The sequence below is a fragment of the Rhinolophus hipposideros genome (genome assembly GCF_964194185.1).
Source record: "Rhinolophus hipposideros genome assembly, chromosome: 4".
Taxonomy (NCBI): domain Eukaryota; kingdom Metazoa; phylum Chordata; class Mammalia; order Chiroptera; family Rhinolophidae; genus Rhinolophus; species Rhinolophus hipposideros.
In genome coordinates this window covers 283,589-309,189 of record NC_138050.1, presented here as the reverse complement: position 1 = coordinate 309,189, position 25,601 = coordinate 283,589, and positions in this window count along the sequence as shown.

Here is a 25,601-nt window from a genome sequence, read left to right as displayed (position 1 = left end):
AACTTACAAAGGAAAGCCCATTAGATTATCATCAGATTCTTCAGCAGAAACTCTACAAGCTAGGAGGGAATGGAACCAAATATTCAAACTATTGAAAGAGAGAAATCATGAGCCAAGAATAATATATCCAGCAAAGATCTCCTTTAGATATGAAGGAGGAATAAAGACCTTTCCAGACATCCAGAAGCTGAGGGAATTTTCTAATACACGACCTGCACTACAAGAAATACTAAAGGAGGCTATTAGACCACCATCAACAGGGACAACTTGTGGCAACCGAAACATAAAAAGGGGGAGCGTAAAGGCCTGAACTGGAATATGGGAATAGAGAAAGTAAGCGTACTGAAGAAACTGGAATACTCTAAATATCAAACTTTCTTTTACATAAACTCAAGGGTAACCACTCAAAAAACATCCAAATCTGAAATATATACTGTAATAAAAGAAGAAACAGAGGGAAATATCATAGAATACCACCACACAGAAATAACAGACAACAACAAAAAGGCAAAGAAACAATGGAGACACAGCCTTACCAGAAAACTAAAGACAGAATGACAGGAAATCCTCACATATCAATAATCACCCTAAATGTAAATGGACTGAACTCACCAATAAAGAGACACAGAGTAGCAGATTGGATCAAAAAACTAAACCCAACCATATGCTGCCTACAAGAGACACATCTCAGCTACAAGGACAAGCATAGACTCAAAGTGAAAGGGTGGAAATTGACACTCCAAGCAAATGGTACCCAGAGAAAATCAGGTGTAGCCATAATGATTTCCGATGAAACAGACTTCAGGGTGAAAAAGATAACAAGAGACAAAGATGGACATTTCATAATGGTAAAGGGGACTATACAACAACAAGACATAACAGTCATCAATATTTATGCCCCCAATCAGGGAGCACAGAAATATACCAAGCAACTACTAACAGAACTAAAGGGAGAAATTGACCAAAACACAATTATACTAGGGGACTTAAATACATCATTGACAGCTATGGATAGATCATCCAAACAGAAGATAAATAACGAAATCGCAGCCCTAAATGACACATTAGATGAATTGGACATAATTGACATATATAGAGCACTTCATCCTAAAACATCAGACTATACATTCTTTTCTAGTGTACATGGAACATTCTCAAGGATAGACCATATATTGGGACACAAAATCAGCCTCAGCAAATTTAAGAAGATTGAAATCATACCAAGCATATTCTCTGATCACAAAGCTTTGAAATTGAATATCCACTGCAAAAATGAAGCAGGAAAAAACACAAATACATGGAGATTAAACAACATACTTTTAAAGAACGACTGGGTCAAAGAAGAAATTAGAGGAGAGCTCAAAAGATACATAGAAATGAATGACAATGAAAATACATCCTACCAAAATTTTTGGGATGCCGCGAAAGCAGTTTTAAGAGGGAAATTTATATCATTACAGGCCTATCTCAAGAAACAAGAAAAATCCCAAATAAATAACCTCATGTTACACCTTAAAAAACTAGAAAAAGAAGAACAAGCGAAACCCAAGGTCAGCAGAAGAAAGGAAATAACAAAAATCAGAGCAGAACTAAATGAAATAGAGAACAAAAAGACAATAGAAAAAATTAATGTGACAAAAAGCTGGTTCTTTGAAAAGATTAACAAAATCGACAAACCCTTGGCTAGACTCACTAAGATAAAAAGAGAGAAGACACTAATTAACAAAATCAGAAATGAAAAAGGGGAAGTTATCACGGACACCACAGAAATACAAAGGATTATCCAAGAATACTATGAAGGACTATATGCCACCAAATTTAATAACTTAAAAGAAATGGACAAGTTCTTAGAAACATATAGCCTTCCAAGGCTGAATCATGAAGAACTGGAAAATCTTAACAGGCCGATCACCAGTAACGAAATTGAATCAGTCATCAAAAACCTTCCCAAAATCAAAAGTCCTGGACCAGATGGCTTCACCAGTGAATTCTACCAAACCTTCAAAGAGGATCTAATACCAATCCTGCTCAAACTCTTCCAAAAAATTGAAGAAGAGTCAGTACTCCCTAACTCATTTTATGAGGCCAACATTACCCTGATACCAAAACCTGGTAAGGACAACACAAAAAAAGAAAACTACAGACCTATATCTCTGATGAATACAGATGCTAAAATCCTAAACAAAATTCTAGCAAATCGAATACAACAATGCATTAAAAAGATTATTCATCACGACCAAGTGGGGTTCATCCCCGGGGCACAAGGATGGTTCAACATTCGCAAATCCATCAATGTGATACATCACATAAACAAAATAAAGGACAAAAATCATATGATTCTATCAATTGATGCAGAAAAAGCATTTGATAAGATACAACATCCATTTATGATTAAAACACTTACTAAAATTGGTATAGAAGGAAAATACCTCAACATAATAAAGGCCATATACGACAAGCCCTCAGCTAATCTCATAATTAATGGTGAAAAGCTGAAGCCCTTTGCTCTACGTTCAGGAACACGACAAGGTTGTCCCCTATCACCTCTGCTTTTCAACATAGTGTTGGAAGTCCTCGCCAGAGCTATCAGGCAAGAGAAAGAAATAAAAGGCATCCAAATTGGGAATGAAGAAGTTATATTGTCACTCTTTGCAGATGACATGATGCTATATATAGAAAACCCTAAAGACTCCACCAAAAAGCTATTAGAAACAATCAATGAATACAGTAAAGTTGCTGGCTACAAAATCAACGTACAAAAGTCCATTGCTTTCTTATATACCAACAATGAAATCTCAGAAAAAGAGATAGAAAAAACAATTCCTTTTGCAATTGCAGCAAAGAGAATAAAATACCTAGGAATAAACTTAACCAAGGATGTGAAGGATTTATATGCTGAAAACTGTAAGACATTTTTGAAAGAAATTGAAGAAGACACAAAGAAATGGAAAGACATTCCGTGCTCATGGATTGGAAGAATCAACATAGTTAAAATGGCCATATTACCCAAAGCCATATACAGATTTAATGCAATCCCCATTAAAATCCCAATGGCATTTTTTAAAGAAATAGAACAAAAAATCATCAGATTTGTTTGGAACCACAAAAGACCCCGAATAGCCAAAGCAATATTAAAGAAAAAGAACAATACTGGAGGTATCACACTCCCTGATTTTTCCTTGTACTACAGGGCTACAATAAGCAAAACAGCTTGGTATTGGCGGAAAAACAGACACATAGACCAATGGAATAGAATTGAGAACCCAGAAATAAAACCACATAAATATGGACAGATAATTTTTGACAAAGAAGCTAAAAACATACAATGGAGAAAAGACAGCCTCTTCAATAAATGGTGCTGGCAGAATTGGATAGCTACGTGCAAAAGAATGAAACTGGACTGCTATCTGTCACCATGTACCAAAATTAATTCAAAATGGATCAAAGACTTAAGCATAAGACCTGACACAATAAACTGCATTGAAGAAAACATAGGTACTAAACTTATGGACCTTGGGTTCAAAGAGCATTTTATGAATCTGACTCCAAAGGCAATGGAAATGCAAATAAAAACCACAATGAGATATCACCTCACCCCAGTCAGAATGGCTATCATCAACAAGACAAATAGCAACAAGTGTTGGAGAGGCTGTGGAGAAAAAGAAACCCTCATCCACTCTTGGTGGGAATGCAGACTGGTACAGCCACTATGGAAGGCAGTGTGGAGGTTCCTCAAAAATTACAAATTGAATTACCGTATGACCCAGCAATCCCTCTCCTGGGTATCTACCCAAAAAATTTGAAATCACTTATACATAAAGACACGTGTGCTCCAATGTTCATTGCAGCTTTGTTTACGGTGGCCAAGACATGGAAACAACCAAAATGTCCTTCAATAGATGAATGGATAAAGAAGTTGTGGTATATATACACAATGGAATATTATTCGGCGTTAAAAAAAGATGATATAGGAACATTTGTGACAACATGGATGGATCTTGAGAGTACAATGCTAAGCGAAATAAGTCAGACAGAAAAAGCAGAGAACCCTATGATTTCACTGATATGTGGTATATAAACCGAAAACAATAAAAGAACAAGACAAAGAAATGAGAAACAAAAACTCATAATCACAGACAATAGTTTAGTGGTTACCAGAGGGTAAGGGGGCTGGAGGTGAGAGACGAGGGTAAGGGGGATCAAATATATGGTGATGGAAGGAGAACTGACTCTGGGTGGTGAACACACAATGGGATTTATAGATGATGTAATACAGAATTGTACACCTGAAATTATGTAATTTCATTAACAATTGTCACCCCAATAAATTAAAAAATAAACTTTGAAGACAATTAATTTAGGGGGTTTCAGTGTGAGGGATATAAATGAAGAACGTCTAAGTATTACCTTGTCTTGTACACATGAAACTAATAAATTAAACAAAAATTTAAAAAAGAAAATTAAATTAATTTGAAAAAAAAACAAATTAACAGTATATCATAGTGAGACTTTGTCACCTGCATTTTACACCTTATAGTTGTGTTCTAGTGTCTTCCCTGAGGACTAGAACAGTACTCCTCTCAGGATTGTGCCAGTAAAACCATACTGCCTAGTCTCTAGAAGGCATCCCATAAATGCTTTTGATTAGTATGTAAAGCTTATTAATAGGAATTAGCATTGTTTTTACAAAAAATAAAAATTACAGAGCACTAAAATATTAAAAATAGTGTGAATGAATGTACTGGTAGGAGAGTTCATTTTGAAATCTGACCTGTTCTTAAAATCCACCTTGCTACTTAACATCTACATGATGACAAAGATTCCTAAGACTTCTAATATTTTAATTTTCTCATGCTTACATGGTGACAGTAACAGTTCACACATAGGGTTTCTGTGAAGATTAATAAAAATTGCATGTATTACAATTTGTGGCTTCGTTGTATAATAGAATACATTAAGTAAATGTCAGTTTCCCTTTTCAGAACATCGATAAATAATATAATGGCTTCAGTGAAAAATATGTATGGGCTTGTATTTCTTGATGAATCAATTCATAGACAGGCCTACAGAACAAATCGAGTGATGTAACATAGCAAATACACAGCAAAATCGAGACTAAAACTGTAGAGGGAATATATGCCAACCCACAGAACAAGGCACATGGGCACTTTCACTAATTCAGGAAATATTCTGGTTCTACACCCAACAGAAGCTTAGACTTCAGCTAAGTGTAATAGGGGAACAAGCTTTCTTTCTGTTTCTTTACCAAAGCCAGAGCTCCTTTCCAATGCTCTTTGACAGTCAAAATCAGCCTAATTAAAGACAAAAATAAAGAAGACATAAAGAAAAACAGAATGGGAACTCAGACTTTTTTCTTTTTTTAATTAAATTTTGGATCTTGAGATTATTATGCCAAGCAAAATAAGTCAGACAGAAACAGTTGAGAATGATGTAACTTCACTCGTATGTGGGATATAATACTGGAACTCAGATTTTTAAAGCCTAAACTTTGTTCTTACAAAGTTGAGTTTCCCTGTCTCACAAGTTTGACTGTATGCATTGAGTCTCCAGATTGCCCCTCCAGTTTCAGAGCTACTGCAGGATTCAGAGAATCCTATGAAAGAAGGAAACACAATTCTAATGGAATAAAAAAAGTCAGTACTCCATAAGGATGTCTCCTATCAATTACAACTCAAGTGTTGATTACAAAGAGAAACAATTTCCCATTCAAGACTGCTTAAATCTAGTTTAGTTTAATATATTCATCTAATCTGGATTAACTCTCCAAAGGTCTTTAACATAGCTTGCCGGCCTTCCTTCCATCAACTTCCACCCCCAAACACTGAAAGGGACATGTATGATACTGGACAATGCACAATGGAGTGAATGGGGAGACAGAAACAAGTGGCTGTTGTGACGGGACAGTTGAGAGGGTCCTGTCCAGGCTAAGGGTCGAGGAAAGAAACAGGCAGCAGAAGATGACAACAAGAAAGCATTGTCTTCTCAGAAAACTGTACTTTATTCACGAGAGGAGAAAATCAAAAGCATTGTAGAAGTGGCTCTGATTTCCCATAACACAAATGTTATAAAACCAGAAATAGCTGAATGAAATGGCAGTTGATACAGCAGACAAGTCTAAATTGATGAAGTCTAGTCATGGTCAACAGTTAATTAAATTCAACACAGTTTTTATCATCCTGTGCTTTGGCTATCTGGCATTTACTGTCTTTTTAGGGAGTTTCTCCTTGGCGGAAGTCCCTGAATAATAATAATCTTCTATTAACTGAAAGCAGTAGTGAAGTGGGGCAGTTTGGTCATTTTCAGTTAAGACAGTGAAAAAAAAAAAAGCATCAGAATGACCTTGTTTTTCCAGTGTGATTGTATTAACATTCTTTCTAGTCATTAGCTGTGATGAAGACCTGTGGTTGATCATCAGAGAAATGGGTATTTTCATATGTATATGGGTACAGAAGGAGCTTGGAAAATAATGGGTGGGTGAGGGAAGTGAAAAGGGAAGGTGAGAAGAGCCAGGCTTTCCTGTTGTATTCTTGACCTATATAAATTTCCTTTTTGGTATTGAACTGGGACACATAACCACTTGTTCTGAAACTTGCACAAAAGAGCATTTGTTCTATTCTAAAGGTAAGGAAATCTTTGTATAAGACTAAATATATGAACACTCATGCAGTGATAGAAATCACATATATTTATTCATGCCCAAATTAAAGGAAAGGGATCTTTCATAAGTCAATGAAAATATTTTCTATATGTGACCTTTACATGCCTAAAAATACTTTTACTATCATATACACAATTAATTTCTTCTTTGAAGCAGGTATGAGAATAATTAATTTTTCTAACTCTATATCATGACTAATTTGAATAAAATGTCAGCCAAAAGAATTTTCCAAAATTAAAATAAATCTCTGAGAAATGCAAAGGGAATATTTTTCACTAACTCTATAATTTCTATGCTACATCCAAAAGAAGTTGTGATTTGAGAAATTAATGATACGCCACTAGCTTCTTCCATAATCAGCCAAAAGTAGATGTTTGAAACCAGTTCAGGTTGATCACCTGGTCATGAAAATTGCTGTCCTCACCATGGATAGTTGTGGTAGAAAAACTTGCCAGAATTTAATCAGAGTGGGAAAAGATTCAAGTCTTTCAGCAGCCCCCACGTGCTCTTATCCACAGACTGCCCTTGGGTGAGTGCACCCACTGGGCACACAGCAAGGTCAAACCTGCAGTGACCTAAAAGCTCTCTTCCCTCCCCACAAACAAAAATGAAACACAGCAAACAAATAAAGCAAATTTGTGAATTTACATGTTTTCAAGGTTGCATAATTTCATATTATTTCCCAGTGTTAGTACTTCTAATTCGTTTAGCCAATAACAACTGAGTAGTATCATCTCGAAGAGTACTTCTTGGTGCCCAGCAGACTGCAGAGAGCAAAATAATAGAAAACTCCTGCCCACTGAAGCTGGCAGTGGAGGTCTCCAAACCCACAGACACTATCAGGTCAGCAAATCCCTGTTAAAGTTTTAGGTAAGTGCAAGTGATAAAATCTTAAATTGGAGTAAGAGGGAATTATATGGTGAGAGAAGTTGATGTTTCAGATAGGATGGTCAGAGACCTATAGAAAAGGGGGTACTGAGTGAGCATCTGAAGGGACTGAGGATCAGGGCTATGCACACCGACATGCGGCAGGGCAGCAGAGCCCCGTGAGGAGGCGCGCATGAGAGGGGTGTGGGGACCCCAGAGCACAAAGGGTCCTCACTTCTACCCTAGGGAACATGAGCCAATGAAGGGTTTTAAGCATAGAAGTGGCATAATTTGCTCCATCCAACTCTGGCAGTTAAGCAGGTAAAAGCTAGGGACAACTGTAAAAAATCACAGAAGTGATGGCAAGTGATCAGATTTTTTTTCCATATTATGCTGAAGTAAAAGCCCAAGAAAATTTGCTGGTGGGTTAGAATGGGGTATGAGAGGATAAAAGGCATCTAGGAAAAGTCATGGACTGAGCAACTGGAGGTCACAAAATAGAAAAGAATGTAGGAGGAACATGTAGATGCCTCTTAGATCAGCAAAAGAGATATTGAGGAGGCAGTTAGATACACAAGCGTGGAGTTCAAAGGAGAAGTCTGATCTGGAGATAAACACTTGGGGTTCACCAGTTTATAGAAGACATGAGTTGCCATGTAGACTTAGGAGATAGGAAATGCTGAGGAATCAGCAACAGAGCCTGAGGATTCACCACAGAGATAGAGGAAATGACAGAGAACAACAATCCAGAAGACGTGGGCAAGGTGCTAGAAGGAAAGGCAAGGAGGTATCTTTACCAAACGCTATTGATAGAGTTAAATGCAGAGTAAAATAAAAACTGAAAATTGACCATTTATTGAGTAATACAAGCCATTAAATTAAATTAAATATGTTTATTCCCTATTGTATATGTGAAAAAGGAACCATCAATTTGTCATGAGGGCAAGCAAGTTAAAGGAACTTATGATTGTAGCTGAACCAGTGTTAGTTAGGATGCAGTCTACTGGTGAGCTCCAAAATACATGTGGTAATGGAGTCCCATTTCTACAAGCCACTTGCACACATCAGAAGTCACATGAGCAACTTGAAACGATATTTTTTTTTTTGCTGCAAAGATACAGGTTGGAGGCACTTCTCCTAGGTCATTAGCTTTTTCCCCATTAGCTTCTCAGCAGCGTTCAAATGGAAAAGGCTGCCATAGAAAAGGGGTGCTTCCTGGTGTTACACACAACTACCTCCATTGCTGATCAAAACACTGACTGAACACTGAGCTCCAGAAAACAACTTTAATGTGACGTCATCCCCAAGAAAGGAAAGAGTATAAAGCACACCAAACCAACCAAGTAAACAAAACAAATACACGCATGGCTTAGTCTGTGTATAGTAAATTGTTGAGAACTTTGTATTAATTTTCACATGTCGACTCCATTAATTGTTTGTGTTCAAATCTGTGATATAAAACATAGAAGTAAAGAGAAAGGACAGCAACCTCTGACAAAACTGCTGTATTAGTTCTGATTCTGTGAAGTGGCTTTTGAACCCCATGGCTTCAGATTATGTGTTATGACAGAGTCACCAATAGAATGTCTATTTCACCATGTCAGTGGAAAACTGTAAAGAATGAGACTTAAAATACATAAAAATTCTAGACAGTCCTTTAAATATGCAGACACTACAATTACGTACTGTATTTTCATCCAAAATATGTACTAGCAGGTCCCCCTGTTGGATCGAAAACTGGGTCTAAGTCAACACGGTTTTCCTACTGTCTCCTGCAGAATCTCACTTTATATTCCACCCATGGGCATAACCAATAAAACACGTACAATGTGACAGGCAGAAACCCATTTTTCCCCAATGGATTCAATCAAGGTCAAGAGTGAGCTCAGATCTGGCAGAAATCAATGCAGGTGCAGAGATCCATTGCTTTGCTCCCTTAACTGGGAAACAGGCTTCTTATCTGGCCCCAATGTGAATAATCCAATTCCTCCAAAGTTTTAATGAGAGAGTCCCATGGCTCATCTCTAACTGTAGGTTTTCCTGTTCCCTTCAATTTTAAAAAAACAATAGATGTTTGGAAACAGACTGTAACTAATTTATTTCTCTTTTAATGTCACGAATACTTAGCACAGGAACCCAAATGGTGGAGGGAAACATTTTCAAGGAATTACATCCGGAAAATGTATTGGTGTAGAATTAACCCCTGGTTGTTCACAAAACATGAAAGAATTCACGAGATTCTACAAGTGCAAGAAAAGGTTTATTGAAAGTCAAACAGAGAGAGAGAGTTCTGTTGGGAACTGGCAAAAGGAGTTTTGCCAGGGCAGTCTGATAAAGAGAGCTGCCGAGACAGAGGGGTAAGAGAGATACTGGCCAAAGTAGTTTAGCTAGGGTAGAGTCTGATGGAGCCAACTGCACCAATGAGAAGGAGTGCTAAAGTTTTATATTTTATATTTTTACACAAGGATGTAGGGTACTTGTCAGCTGGCAGGGAGTCTACCATTACAACTGTCTTCTCCTGGGAACTGTCCTGTTCCCACCTTTGATGGACGTTAGCTTGCATGAGGTTGCTGTTGTGATTGGGAACTGTTCTGTTCCCACCAATGATGAATGTAAGGTGCTTGTCAGCCAGGGGATTCAGAGCAAAACTGTTAATGTTTAAGCTCATTCCTGCCAACTCACAAGCCCGCTTCTGTTAACTCTACTTGTCTCATCAGAATAAGGATGTGTTCACAGGCCTTTTGGGTGGTCTTAACTTCCACATGCTTCCCTGCCTCTCAGCTGCTTTTCTCTTGAGCTCAACCTATAAGCCCCCGAGTCAGAATCTAAATCTACGGGAATAAAATCCCCACTTTTGAGGACAGATCAGGTCAGAGATGCTAAGCACTTGTCCTGGGACTGTGATGCAGGAAGCCTTGGAAAGCTATGTGCCATCCTCACAGATGTCTCTCACAATGAGCCTGGATGCATAGAGCTGTTTAGAATTAACTGGATTTAAAACCTAAGATGACTTAAAACCGTCTAGCCTGTTAATGCTTTTTGCTATTTGAAGGATTACGGATTTAGGTGATGAAAAAAGAGTTTACTGTGGAGTAGATATGTCAGGATTTCTAGCCTGATGTTTTTTCAGTTTGGAGGTTTTTTTGTTTGTTTGTTTTGTTTTTTGGTTATTGTGTGTGTGTGTGTGTGTGTGTGTGTGTGTGTAAATCTGCTCAGAATTGAATTGGTAAGAGGAGATTTAGAGTACATTTTATTTCACTTTACACCAATAAAGCTCTAATAAACAGTCCCCAGTAGTTTTATATTGAGAAAAGATTCTTTATGCATGCGCCCATCCCTTGAGCAAATCCATGCATAGAGGCCACATATGCATCTTAGGACACTTGCTGCAGAGCTAAAAGTCACAATTATTTTCCAGAGAATTAATCAGTCAATGATGTCTGTATACTCTGTAGCCACCTCATTCCATCCTCACATGGCCTTCAACCTGTGCATCTCTCTGTCTTCTGAGAAGGAAATTTTCCACTGGATTTACAACCCACCATGCTAGCTCAGAATGATCTCATCTTGAGACTCTGAATAACACCATAAAAGACTTTCTCTAAGTAACATCACATTCATGGGTTCTGAGGGTTAAGACTTGGACAAATTCATTTTGGGTCCACCATTTAACCCACTACAGAGGGATAAGAGTTTGACAGATGGAGATAGACAAGGACAGTTCAGCACAGATCCAAACTGATTTATAGCACTACTCAAATATGCAAAGAAAATGACTTTTTCATTTTCTAACTTTTTCATGAGCTCCTTCAAGTGTCAGTGGAGGCAGAGGGAGATTTAACCACAGGAAATCATATTGTTGAAACTCCTAGATATTCTACCTTTGAAAATGGAGAATAAAAAAAAAGACATTTTAAATCCTTATTCTTCCCCTATCTGTCCTCTCTTTCTCACACTCAATGACAGAGGAAAGGGTAAATCTTCCACTTCCATTTTATTCTGGAAGGAACTTCCTTTCTGTCATATCTTCCCTTTTGCATGGTGATATCTACCCTAACAAAATACCTGGAAATTAGTTTTAAAAATTGCAAAATTTGTACAGTGACAATTATAAAACATTAAAATAAAATTAAATAAGATATAGAATGGGTACTCAGAGTCAATGAAAGTGTAGCACATAGAAACATAGGAATTGGGGGTCACCACATCAGGATATAGAGGATTTCAAGAGTAAGTTAAGCAAGAGATCCCAAATGCAGTGGAAAACAAGAAGTCACAAGCACTGTAGGAATGGAGCTAGGAGGGCTATGTATTCTAAGGCACGACAAAACCACACTCATCTCAGATCAAAACACACACAGGTTGAAAGTGAAAGGTTGGAGTAAGATATTTCATGCAAATGAAAGCGAGGAAAAATATTGGAGTTGCAACACTTGTATCTGACAAAATAGACTTTAAAATGAAGAACGTATTAAAAGACAAAGATGAGCACGATATAATAATAAAGGGATCAATTTGACAAGAGGACATAACCCTAGTAAACATCTATGCACCTAACATAGGAGCACCTAAATATATAAAACAGGTACTGATGGACATAAAGACAGAGATCAACAGCAACACTATCATAGTAGGGGACTTCAACACACCTCTGACAACAAGGGACAGGTCTTCCAGACAGAAAATCAATATGGAAACAACAGCCTTAAATGATACTTTGGACCACTTGGATTTAATTGATATTTTCAAAGCATTTCACCCCAATGCTGCAGAATACACGTTCTTCTCAAAGACACATGGAACATTTTCCAAGATAGATCATATGTTAGGACACAAAACAAGCCTTGATAAATTTAAGAAAATTGAAATCATACCAATTGTCTTCTCTGACCACAGTGCTATGAAATTAGAAATGACTATAGAAAAAAAAAAACCAGGAAGACACACCAATTCATGGAGGTTGAATAACATGTTACTAAATAATGAATGGGTCAAGCAGCAGATCAAAGAAGAAATCAAAAGATATCTCGAGACAAATGAGAATGAGAACACGACAACCCAAAATCTATGGGATATTGCAAAAGCAGTCTTAAGAGGGAAGTTCATAGCACTGCAGGCATACCTAAAGAAACAAGAAACATCACTAATTGACAGTTTATCTTCACACTTAAGGGATCTGGAAAAAGAACAGCAAAATAAGCCCAAAGGGAGCACAAGGAAGAAGATAATAAGGATCAGAGAGGAAATAAATGAAATAGAAACCAGAAAAACAATATAAAAGATCAATGAATCCGAGAGTTGGTTCTTAGAGAAGATAAACAAAATTGACAAACCTTTAGCCAGACTCATTAAAAAAAGGAGAGAGAGGACCCAAATTAATAAAATCAGAAATGAAAGAGGAGAAGTGACAACACACACCACAGAAATACAAAAAAGAATTTAAGAAATTACTGTGAGCAACTATATGCCAACAAATTTGACAATCTGGAAGAAATGGACAATTTTCTAGAGGTGCACAACCTTCCAAGGCTAACTCAAGAAGAGACAGAAAGCCTGAACAGTCTGATTACCACCAGGGAAATTGAATCAGTAATCAATAATCTCCCAACAAACAAAAGCCCTGGACCAGATGGCTTTACAGGTAAATTTTTCAAAACGTTCAAAAAAGAATTATCACCTATTCTCCTCAAGCTCTTCCAAAAAATCCAGAAGGAAGGAAGACTCCCAAACACTTTTTACGAAGCCACTATCACCCTGATCCCAAAAGCAGACAAAGACACCACACAAAAAAGAAAACTACAGGCCAATATCTCTAATGAACATAGATGCAAAAATCATCAGAGAAATGCAAATGAAAACCACAATGAGATATCACCTCACCCCAGTCAGAATGGCTTTCATCAACAAAACAAATAGTAACAAGTGTTGGAGAGGCTGTGGAGAAAAAGGAACTCTCATACACTGTTGGTGGGAATGCAGACTGGTGCAGCCACTATGGAAGGCAGTGTGGAGGTTCCTCAAGAAATTACGAATAGAATTACCATATGACCCAGCAATCGCTCTCCTGGGTATCTACCCCAAAAATATAAAAGCATTTCTCTATAGAGACACGTGTAAGCCAATGTTCATTGCAGCTTTGTTTACGGTGGCCAACACATGGAAACAACCAAAATGTCCTTCGATAGATGAATGGATAAAGAAGTTGTGGTACATATACACAATGGAATACTATTCGGCGTTAAGGAAAGATGATATAGGAACATTTGTGACAACATGGATGGATCTCGAGAGAATAATGCTAAGTGAAACAAGTCAGACGGAAAAAGCAGAGAACCCTATGATTTCACTGATATGTGGTATATAAACCAAAAAGAACAAGACAAACAAATGAGAAACAAAAACTCATAGACACAGACAATAATTTAGTGGTTACCAGAGGGTAAGGGGGTGGGGGGTGGGTGATGAGGGTAAAGGGGATCAAATATATGGTGATGGAAGGAGAACTGACTCTGGGTGGTGAACACACAATGGGATTTATAGACGATGTAATACAGAATTGTACACCTGAAATCTATGTAAATTTACTAACAATTGTCACCCCAATAAAATTAATTTAAAAAAAAAATTCTCAACAAAATATTAGCGAACAGAATTCAGCAATACATTAAAAAGATCATACACCATGATCAAGTGGGATTCATCCCTGGTATGCAGGGGTGGTTCAACATCTGCAAATCAATTAATGTGATACACCATGTTAACAAAATGAAAAATAAAAATCACATGATCATATCAATAGATGCAGAAAAAGCATTTGATAAAATACAGCAACATTTTATGATAAAAACCCTTAAGAAAGTGGGAATAGAGGGATCATATCTTAACATAATAAAGGCCATATATGACAAACCCACGGCTAACATCATACTCCATGGGGAAAAGCTAAAACCATTCCCCCTAAAATCAGGAACAAGACAAGGTTGCCCACTTTCTCCACTTCTATTCAACATAGTGCTGGAAGTTCTAGCCACAGCAATCAGACAAGAGAAATAAATAAAAGGCATCCAAATTGGTAAGGAGGAAGTAAACTTGTCATTATATGCAGATGATATGATACTATATAGAGAGAACCCTAGAGACTCCACCGAGAAACTATTAGAACTGATAGATGAATTTAGTAAAGTAGCAGGATATAAAATTAATATTCAGAAATCAGTTGCATTTGTATATACCAATGATACAATATGAGAAAGAGAAATTGAAAAAACAATTCCATTCACAATTGCTCCAAAGACTATAAAATATCTGGGAATAAATCTAACCAAAGATGTAAAGTATCTGTACGCAGAAAATTATACCACACTGAAGAAAGAAATGAAAGAAGACATAAATAGATGGAAACACCTTCCATGTTCATGGATAGGAAGAATAAATATAGTTAAAATGTCCATACTGCCTAAGGCAATATACATATCAACGCAATTCCTATCAAACTACCAACGACGTTTTTCACAGAAATAGAACATATAATCCTAAAATTTATATGGGACCATAAAAGACCCCGGATAGCCTCAGCAGTCTTGAGAAACAAGAACAAATTGGGAGGTATAACGATACCTGACGTCAAACTATACTACAAGGCTACAGTAATAAAACAGCATGGTACTGGCATAAAAATAGACACAGATCAATGGAACAGAATAGAGAGTCCGGAAGTAAATCCATGCCTATATGCCCATCTAATCTATGACAATGGAAGCAAGAATGTACGATGGGGTAAAGACAGTCTGTTCAATAAGTGGTGTTGGTAAACCTGGACAGACACATGCAAGAAAATGAAGCTGAACCACCTTCTTACACCATATACAAAAATAAATTCAAAATGGCTTAAAGACTTAAATGTAAGATCTGAAACCATAAAATATCTAGAAGAAAATATAGGAAAAAACTTCATGGACATTAACCGGAGTAAGATTTTCACTGATATATCCCCTCGCGCAAGGAAAGTAAGAGAAAAAATAAACATGTGGGATTACATCAAACTAAAAAGCTTTTTCACAGCAAAGGAAACCATCAATAAAACAAAAAGGGATCCTACTGAATGGGAAAAGATATTTGCCAATGATATATCTGATAAGGGATTAATATCACAAATCTATAAAAATCTTACTCAACTCAACTCCAAAAAAAACAAACAACCCAATTAAAAAATGGGCAGAGGACTTGAGGAGACACTTTTCTAAAAAGAACATACAGAAGGCAAGAAGACATATGAAGAAAAGCTCAACCTCACTAACCATCAGAGAAATGCAAATAAAAACCACAAGGAGATACCACCTCACTCCAGTCAAAATGGCTATCATCAATAAATCAACAAACAACAAATGCTGGCGTGGATGTGGAGAAAAGGGAACGCTAGTGCACTGTTGGTGGGATTGCAGATTAGTGCAGCCACTATGGAAAACAGTATGGAGGTATCTGATAATGGAACTACCCTATGATCCAGTAATTCCACTCCTAGGCATCTACCCGGAGAAATCCTAAACTCCAATTCAAAAATCTGTATGCACTCCTATGTTTATTGCAGCACTTTACACAATAGCCAAGGTATGGAAACAACCAAAATGCCAATCGGTAGATGACTGGATTAAGAAGCTGTGGTACATTTATACAATGGAGTATTACGCAGCCATAAAGAAGAAAGAAATCTTATCATTTGCAGCAACATGGATGGATCTAGAGAACATTATGTTAAGTGAAATAAGTCAGAAAGAGAAAGACAAGTACCATATGATCTCACTTATATATGGAATCTAAAGAAAAGACTATGTGAATGAACTAATCAGAGTCAGTTTTGGGGACGCAGAGAAAAAACCGAGAGTGGTTAGATGGGTGTGTGGGAGGGGGTTGGGGATAAGGGGAAAGGTGAAGGGATTTGGAAGCAGCTGGTAACCACAAGATGGCCTCAGGGTTTTTCTTTTGAAAATTAATTTGGGGAAGGTATTCTATAATGTTGTAAAGATTTTGTTGGGTATCCGATGGACATGCGTCCTATTTGGGAGACCACCACAGGGATACTGTGGATACCTGATCATGGCATTGTACATCAGAAGCTAAACATTAATGAATGCCAACTATAATTTTATATATATAATGTGATGGTTCAGTGTGAGGTCGGAGGGATAGTGGATGGGGGGAGGGGGGTTCACAGTATGAGGGATATAAATGATGAACGTCTAAGTATTACCTTGTTTTGTACACCTGAAACTAATAAATAAATTAATTAATAAAAAAAAAAATTAAAAAGGGAGAAAGGTGAAGGGGAATAAGAGGTCCAAACATCCAGGTATAAAACAAATAAGTCATGAGGATGTAACAAATAGTACAGGAAATATACTCAATAATATTATGATAGCATAGCATGTTGTCAGATGGTTGCTTGACTTATGGTGATCACTGCTTTAGGTATATAAATGTTGAATAACTATGGTGTACCCCTGAAACTAATATAATGTTGTACATTACCTACATTTTCAACAAAAATCTTTTGAAAATAAACAATTTTTAGAAAATAATGCAAGTCCCTCCATGAACTTGAATATGAGTTTCTATATTCAACTTTGTTATGAAAAAAAATAATAAAAACCTTTAAGAAGCTGTATGTTTATGCAACTTGTCAGGAGCATTTTCAGTTCTCCTATTTCTGTACTTTTGATTGTCTCTCCTCAAAATGGACTCAACTAATCAAATGGTTGCATCAAATGGTTTACTTTTTTAAAAAAAGTAAAAGCTTCTGTGTATATTAAAACAATCACCAATAAATGCTAACTCAAGAAAAAAACCTCCTACAACTCATTAATAAAAGATACATAAATCAATTTTTAAACTACCAAAGGTAGAAATAAAACTGCCATTATTCAAGATGATATGATTGTCTATGTTGATGAAGAAAATCCCTAACAATCAATGAAAAAAAAAAAAAAAGCTCCTGGAACTGATAGATGATTACAGCAAGGTGGCAAGATATGGCTTCATCTGCAAAAGTCAATCACTTTCATATATACCAGCAATGAATAAGTGGAATCTGAAATTAAAAACACAATACCATTTACATTAACACCCCAAAAATTAAATGCTTAAATACAAATCCAACAAAATGTATGTAAGATTAATATAAGGGAGACTACAAAACCCTGATGAAGGAAATCAAGGATCTAAATAAATGAAGAAATGCTTCATGTTCCTGGATAGAAAGACTCTATATTGTTAAGAAGTCAGTTTTTATCAGCTTGATCCATAGATTCAACACAATCATCATCAAATTCACCGCAAGCTATTTTGTGGATATTGACAAACTGATTCGTACGTTTATATGGAGGTAAAAGGTCAGAATAACCATCACGACAATGAAGGAGAAGAACAAAATCAAAGGATTAACTTACTTCAAGATATACTGTGCAGCTACAGGAGTCTAGACAGTGTAGTATTGGCGAGAGAATGGACAGATAGATCCATGGAACAGAAAGGGGGCCTAGAAATTGACTCAAAGAAATATAATCATTAATCTTCCACAAAGGATCAAAAACAACTTAAGGGAGAAAGGATAGTCTTTTCAACAAATGGCACTGGGAAAACTGGACAAAAAAGTTAATTTAGACACAAAATTTTTACATTTTGCAAAAATTAACTCAAAATAGATCATAGATGTAAATGTAAAATAAAAAAAAAATATGAAACTCCTAGAAGATAATATAGGAGAGAATCAAGATGACCTTAGATTCCGTGATGACTTTTTAGATACACCAAAAGCCCAATATATGAAAGAAAAATTAACGAATTAGACTTCAATAAAATTAAAACTCTGGCTCTACAAAAGGAATGAGAAGACTTGTAGAAAATATTTGCAAAACATATATTTGATAAAGGACTGGTATCCAAAGTATATAAAGAAGTCTTAAAACTCATCGGTAAGAAAACAAACAACCCAGTTTTTAAAAAATGGGCAAAAGATGTGAATGGACACCTCACCAAATAAGATGTAGAGATGGAAAAATAAGTGCGTGAAAATTCTAACAATATGAAATTTTTTAAGCTACTGGATGAAAACTATAAATGAATGTTTCATGTGACTTCTTTAACACTGGAATTCATTAATTGCTGATGTAGTTAAACTTATTTTCTCAAATTATTTTATAAATATTTCAATTTCAGTCAGTCTACTCTTTTTCATCAATAAAATATTTAATAATTTCTAAAAAAAAAAAAAGATGTTCAACACCATATGGCCGTAAGAAATTATAAATTAAAACAAGATTGAATCATCACTACTCACTTATTAGAATAGCTAAAATCCAAAACATTGACAACACCAAATGCTGGCGAGGATGTGGGGCAACAAGAACTCACATTCATTGCTGCAGGGGTGCAAAATGGAACAGTCACTATGGAAGATAACTTGGTAGATTTTTAGAAAAATGAACATAGTGCTACCATATGATTCAGTAATAATGCCCTTTGGTATTAACCCAGATGAGTTTAAAACATATACCCACAACAAAACCTGCACACAGATGTTTATAGCAGCTTTATTCACAATTACCAAAACTTGGAAGCAACAAAGACATCCTTCAGTAGGTGATGGATGAACAAACTGTGGTCCATCAAGGCAATGAAATATTATTCAATCATTAAAATAAAGGTGATATTAAGCCATGGAGAAATATCAAATTCATAAACTGTTAAGTTCAGTTTATTTTTATAAACTGAAAAAAACACTGAAAAGGCTAAATGTATATATGTATATGCCATACATAAGTGCAACTCTGTGACATTCTAGGAAAAAAAACAGGTCTCTGGAGATAGTAGAAGTATCAAGGATTGCCAAGGATTCAGGGAGAGACAGGAAGGGGTTAATAAGGAGAGTATAGGGGATTTTCAGGGTAGTAAAATTATCCTGTTTGTCCCTGTAAAAGTAGATACTTATAAAAACACATAAAATTTACAACAGAAAACGTGACCCTAATGTAAACTACGGACATTAGTTAATAACAATATATCAATATTAGCTCATCCATTGTATCAAATATACCATACTAGTATAATGTATTGTTAATAGGGGAAACTATGTGTGTGAGGTGGGGGAAAAAAGAATGCCTGAGAACACTCTGTGCTTTTCACTGAAAGAGAAAATCTAAACTGTATCTAAAATATAAACTCTATTAGTTTGTTTTTCAAAGAGCAAAGTAATAAATAGATATTTCTCAAAGGAAGATAAACAAATGAGCAATAAGCACATAAAAAGATGCTTGACTTATAGATTCAGAGAACAAACTGATGGTTGCCAGAAGGACGGGGCTGGGAGATGGGTGAGAATGGGGGAGGGTTTAAGAAATACAAATTGGTAGTTACAAAACAGTCATGGGGATATAAAGTACAGCATAGAGAATATAGCCAATAATGTTGCAACAACTATGTATAGTGCCAGGTGGGTACTAAACTAGTGGGTGGGGTATCACAGCATAAATTACATAAATGTCTAATCACTATGCTGTATACCTAAAACTAACATAAAATAATACTGAATGTCAACTGTAACCAAAAACAATAAATATATTTTTTTAAAAGATGCTTAACATCATTAGATATTAGGGAAATGCAAAAAATCATGAGATACAACTTTCCACCCAATAGGATAATTATAATAAATAAGACAGACAATGGCAAGCAATAGCAAGATGGGGAGAAATGAGAACACTCACATGTAGCTGGTGGGAACATAAGACAGTACAGCCACTTTGGAAAAATGTTTGTCAGCTCTTCACAAAGATAAATATAGAATTACAACATATCCCAGTAATTTCCAGGTATTAATTCCAAAGAGAAATGAAAACATATCCACACAAAACTTGTGCATGAATATTCATAGCTGCATTATTTATATTGCCAAAAAGCAGAAATAACCCAATTCCCATCAACTGATGAATGGATAAACACAACTTGATATGTCCATGCAGTGGAATATTATTCGGTAATTAGAAAGTAGTACTAACACATGCTGCAACATGAATGAACTTGGAGAACATTATGCTAAAAGAAAGAAGCCAGACACAAAGCACCATATAATATAGGATTCCAATTACTTGAAACATTTAGATTAAGAAAATACAGAGACAGAAAGTAAGTTAATGATTTCCTATGGCGGGACCAGGGAATAAGGTGGGAGAAAAGGTGCAGGGTTTCCCTTTGAGGTGACAAAATATTCTGCATTTTGACCATGCTGATAGTTGCACCACTCTATGAAGACACTAAAACTCATCGAATTATGCACTTTAAAAATTGTTTGCATTCACATAGCACATAATATATTAGACTGTTCACTCTTATTTATGTTTTCACATTTAAGCCTCTCATTAAAGTTTAGCATTAATTATCTCACTTTTAACAAACAGGGACATATGGCTCCAATTGTTAGACTAGTTAGTTACAAAGCAAGAGAGCAAACACTTTCTTTTACAAATCCTTTCTCTTATTCCAAGTCCTCACTAGCTCCCCTGCTGTCTCTCCATAGAACAAGAGCAGATTGTAGCATAGAAGGAACATAGAGAGTATGTCCAATTTGTCTAATTACTTTACTTCCAGTGCCTTGCAGGTACCATGTGACTGTTTAATTATGTTGAGATAAATTTTAGTCCATTATATAAAAAATGGAATTTATTAGATTTGGAAGGGATGTATTGATAACCTACTTTGCTCTTATTTGCAAGTCTTAAGAAGATATTCATGTAGGCCAGTGATCTTAATCCTTTAAAAAAACACTGGGGAACCTCTGAAGCACGTTCCAGAAATTTTAAGAATATTGTCCTTTCCAAAGGCATCACTTAAATTTTCATTTTAATGTTTTGATTAATTGGACATGTCAGGGAGATCTAGGTTGGAGTGAGTAATAACTCATTACTACCTGGACAATCTTGAGTATTAAATGCTCTAAAGTGCAATTTTCTTATGAGTAAAATGGCGATGATAAAGTTCGGTCCTTATTTGGTTATGTGATGATTCCAATGCAATAGAACTTGTCAAAGATCATTACAAAAAGTAAAGGAAAGATTATCTGTAAACTGTTAGTAGGGTGAATTAAAGCTAGAGAGAGTGGTAACAATGTCTCCAGTTAGGATGCTACTGTAGTTTAGGACACAAGTACTGAGTTCTATAACTAGGGTACTGGAGACAGAAATGAAAGCAGGGAACAGATAAGAAAAGTATTCTGAAAGTCTATCAAAGGACTTGATAACATTTTAGAGAGATGGACAAGAGAACTGGAGAAGTCAAAGTTGACCCCAAGATTTTTGAGCCATATTAAGCAAGACATTGACACTGCCATTAAATAGAAACTAAGTTTGGTAATTTTTTTCTTTTCCTTTTTTTTAAGTTTATTCGAGTGACAATTGTTAGTAAAGTTACATAGATTTCAGGTGCACAATTCTGTAAACTTCATCTAAATATATTACATTGTGTGTTCAACACCCAGAGTCAGTTCTCTTTCTATCACTATATATTTGATCTCCTTTACCCTCATCTACCACCCCCCACCACCTTTAACCTCTGGTAACCATTAAACTATTGTCTGTGTCAATGAATTTGTTTCTTCATTTGCTGGTCTTTTTCTTTTGTTATTTTCAGTTTCATATAACACAAGTCAGTGAAATCATGTTTCTCGACTTTTTCTGTCTGACTTATTCCACTCAACATAATAATCTCAAGATCCATCCATGCTGTCACAAATGGTACAATTTCATCTTTTTTTTGGCAGAATAGCATTTCATTCTGTATATATACCACAACTTCTTTATCCATTCATCTATCAGAGGACACTTTGGCTGTTTCCATGTCGTGGTCACTGTAAATAAAGCTGAAATGAACATCGGAACACATATATCTTTACGAATAAAGGTTTTCAGATTTTTTGGGTAGATACCCAGGAGAGGATTTCTGGGTCATCTGATAATTCTATTCTAAATTTTTTGAGGAACCTCCACATGGCCTTCCATAGCGGCTGTACCAATCTGCATTCCCACTAATAGTGTATAAGGGTTCCTTTTTCTCCACAGCTTCAAGTCACTATTTGTCTTGTTGATGATAGCCATTCTAACTGGGGTGAGGTGATATCTCATTGTAGTTTTTATTTGCATTTCTCTGGTGATTGGTGTTGTTGAACATTTTTTCATATGTCTATATTTGTATATGTTTGTATATATTTGTATATTTGTATATCTGTATTTCTATATTTGTATATCTTCTTTGGAGAAATGTCTATTCAGGTCTTCGGCCCACTTTTTAATTGGGTTGCTTGTTTTTTTGTTGTGTTGAGTTGTATGAGTTCCTTATATATTTTGTATATTAGCCCATTATCTGAGGCGTTGTTTTCAAAAATCTTCTCCCATTCGGTTGGTTGCCTCTTTATTTTGTTGATGGTTTCTTTTGCTGTGCAGAAGCTTTTTAGTTTGATATAGCCCCAGTGGTTTATTTTAGCTTTTACTTCCCTTGCTTTGAGGTCAAATTCATAAAATGCCTTTGAACCCAAGGTCCACAAGTTTAGTACCTTTGTTTTCTACTATGCAGTTTATTGTTTCAGGTCTTATGTTTAGGTCTTTAATCCATTTTGAGTTAATTTTGGTACATGGTGACAGATAGCAGTCCAGTTTCATTCTTTTGCACGTGGCTTTCCAATTCTCCACCACCACTTATTGAAGAGGGTATCTTTTCTCCATTGTATGTTTCTGGCTTCTTGGTCAAAAACTGTCTGTCCATATTTATGTGGGTTTATTTCTGGGTTCTCAATTCAATTCTATTGTTCTGTGCTTCTGTTTTCATGCCAGTACCGTATTGTTTTGATTATTGTAGCCCCGTAACACAAGCTGAAGTCAGGGAGTGTGATAACACCAGCATTGTTCTTTCTTCTTAGGATTGCTTTGGCTATTTGGAATCTTCTATGGTTCCATACAAATCTGATGAGTTTTTGTTCTATTCTTTAAAAAATGCTATTGGGATTTTGATGGGGATTGCATTAAGTGTGTATATTGCTTTGGATAATGTAGCCATTTTAACTATGTTAATTCTTCCAATCCATGAGCATGGAATGTCTTTCGATGTCTTTGCATCTTCTACAATTTCTTTTTAAAATGTCTTATAGCTTTCAATGTCTCAAATGTCTTATAGTCTTCACATTCTTGGTTAAGATTATTCCTAAGTATTTTATTCTTTTTGTTGCAATTACAAAAGGCATTGGTTTTTATATTTCTTTTTCTGAGATTTCATTGTTAGTATATAGCAATGCAATGGACTTTTGTACATTGATTTTGTAGCCAGCAGATTGACTGTATTCGTTTCAGTTTTTGGTGGAGTCTTTAGGGTTTTCTATTTATAGAGCATCATGTCATCTGCAAAGAGTGATAATTTAATTCTTTTATTCCCAATTTGGATGCCTTTTATTTCTTTTTCTTGCCTGATTGCTCTGCTAGGACTTCCAATACTATATTGAAAAGCAGAGGTGATAGGGGACAGCCCTCTCGTGTTTCTGAATATAGAGAAAAGGGCTTGAGTTTTCCACCATTAATTATGATATTAGCTGAGGTTTTGTCCTATAGGCCTTTATTATGTTGAGGTATTTTCCTTCTATACTCATTTTATTAAGTGTTTTAGTCATAAATGAATGTTGTATCTTTTCAAAAGCTTTTTTCGCATCTAACGATATAATCATATGCTTTTTATCCTTCATTTTGCTTATGTGATGTATCACATTGATCGATTTGCGTACCCTGAACCATCCTGGTGCCCCTGGACTGAACCCCACTTGGTCGTGGTGAATAATCTTTTTAATGCATTGTTGTATTCGATTTGCTAGAATTTTGTTTAGGATTTTTACATCTGTATTCATCAGAGATATTGGTCTGTAGTTTTCTTTTTTTGTGTTGTCCTCACCAGGTTTTGGTATCAGGGTAATGTTGGCCTCATAAAATGAATTAGGGAGTATCGTCTCTTCTTCAATTTTTTGGAAAAGTTTGAGTGGGACAGGTACTAGATCCTCTTTGAAAGTTTGGTAGAATTCCCTAGTGAAGCCATTTTGTCCCGGACTTTTGCTTTTGGGAAGGTTTTGCATGACTGATTCAATTTCCTTACTGATGATCTGTCTATTTATATTTTTCCAGTTCTTGGTGATTCAGCCTAGGACGGCTATATGTTTCTAAGATCAAGTCCATTTCTCATAGGTTATTGAATTTGGTGGCATATAGTTCTTCATAGTATTCTTGGATGATCTTTTGTATTTCTATGGCATCTGCGGTTACTTCCCCTTTTTCATTTCTGAATTTGTTTATTAGTATCTTCTCTGTTTTTATCTTGGTGAATCTGGCCAAGGGTTTGTCAATTTTGTTAATCTTTACAAAGAACCAGCTTTTTTTTGCATTTACTTTTTCCATTGCCGTTTTGTTCTCTCTTTCATTTAGTTCTGCTCTGATTTTTATTATTTCCTTTCTTCTGCTAACTTTTGCTTTCACTTGCTCTTCTTTTCCTAGTTCTTTAAGGTGTAATGTGTGGCTGTTTATCTGGGATTTTTCTTGTTACTTGAAATAGGCCTATAATAATATAAATTTCCCTCTTAAAACTACTTTCATTGCACCCCCAATATTTTGTAGGATGTGTTTTCCTTCTCATTTGTTTCTATGTATCTTTGAATCTCTCCTCTTATTTCTTCTTTGATCCAGTGTTGTTTAAAAGTATGTTATTTAATCTCAACATATCTGTGGTTTTCCTGCTTTCTTTGTGCAGTCAATATCCAATTTCAAAGCCTTGTGATCAGAGAATATGCTTGGTATGATTTCAATGTTCTTAAATTTGCTGAGGCTAGTTTTGTGTCCCAATATATGATCTATCCTTGAGAATGTTCCATGTACACTAGAAAAGAATGTATAGTCTGATGTTTTAGGATGAAGTGCTCTATAATTCTCAATTATGTCCATTTCATCTAAAGTGTCATTTAGGTTTGATATTTCTTTATTTATTT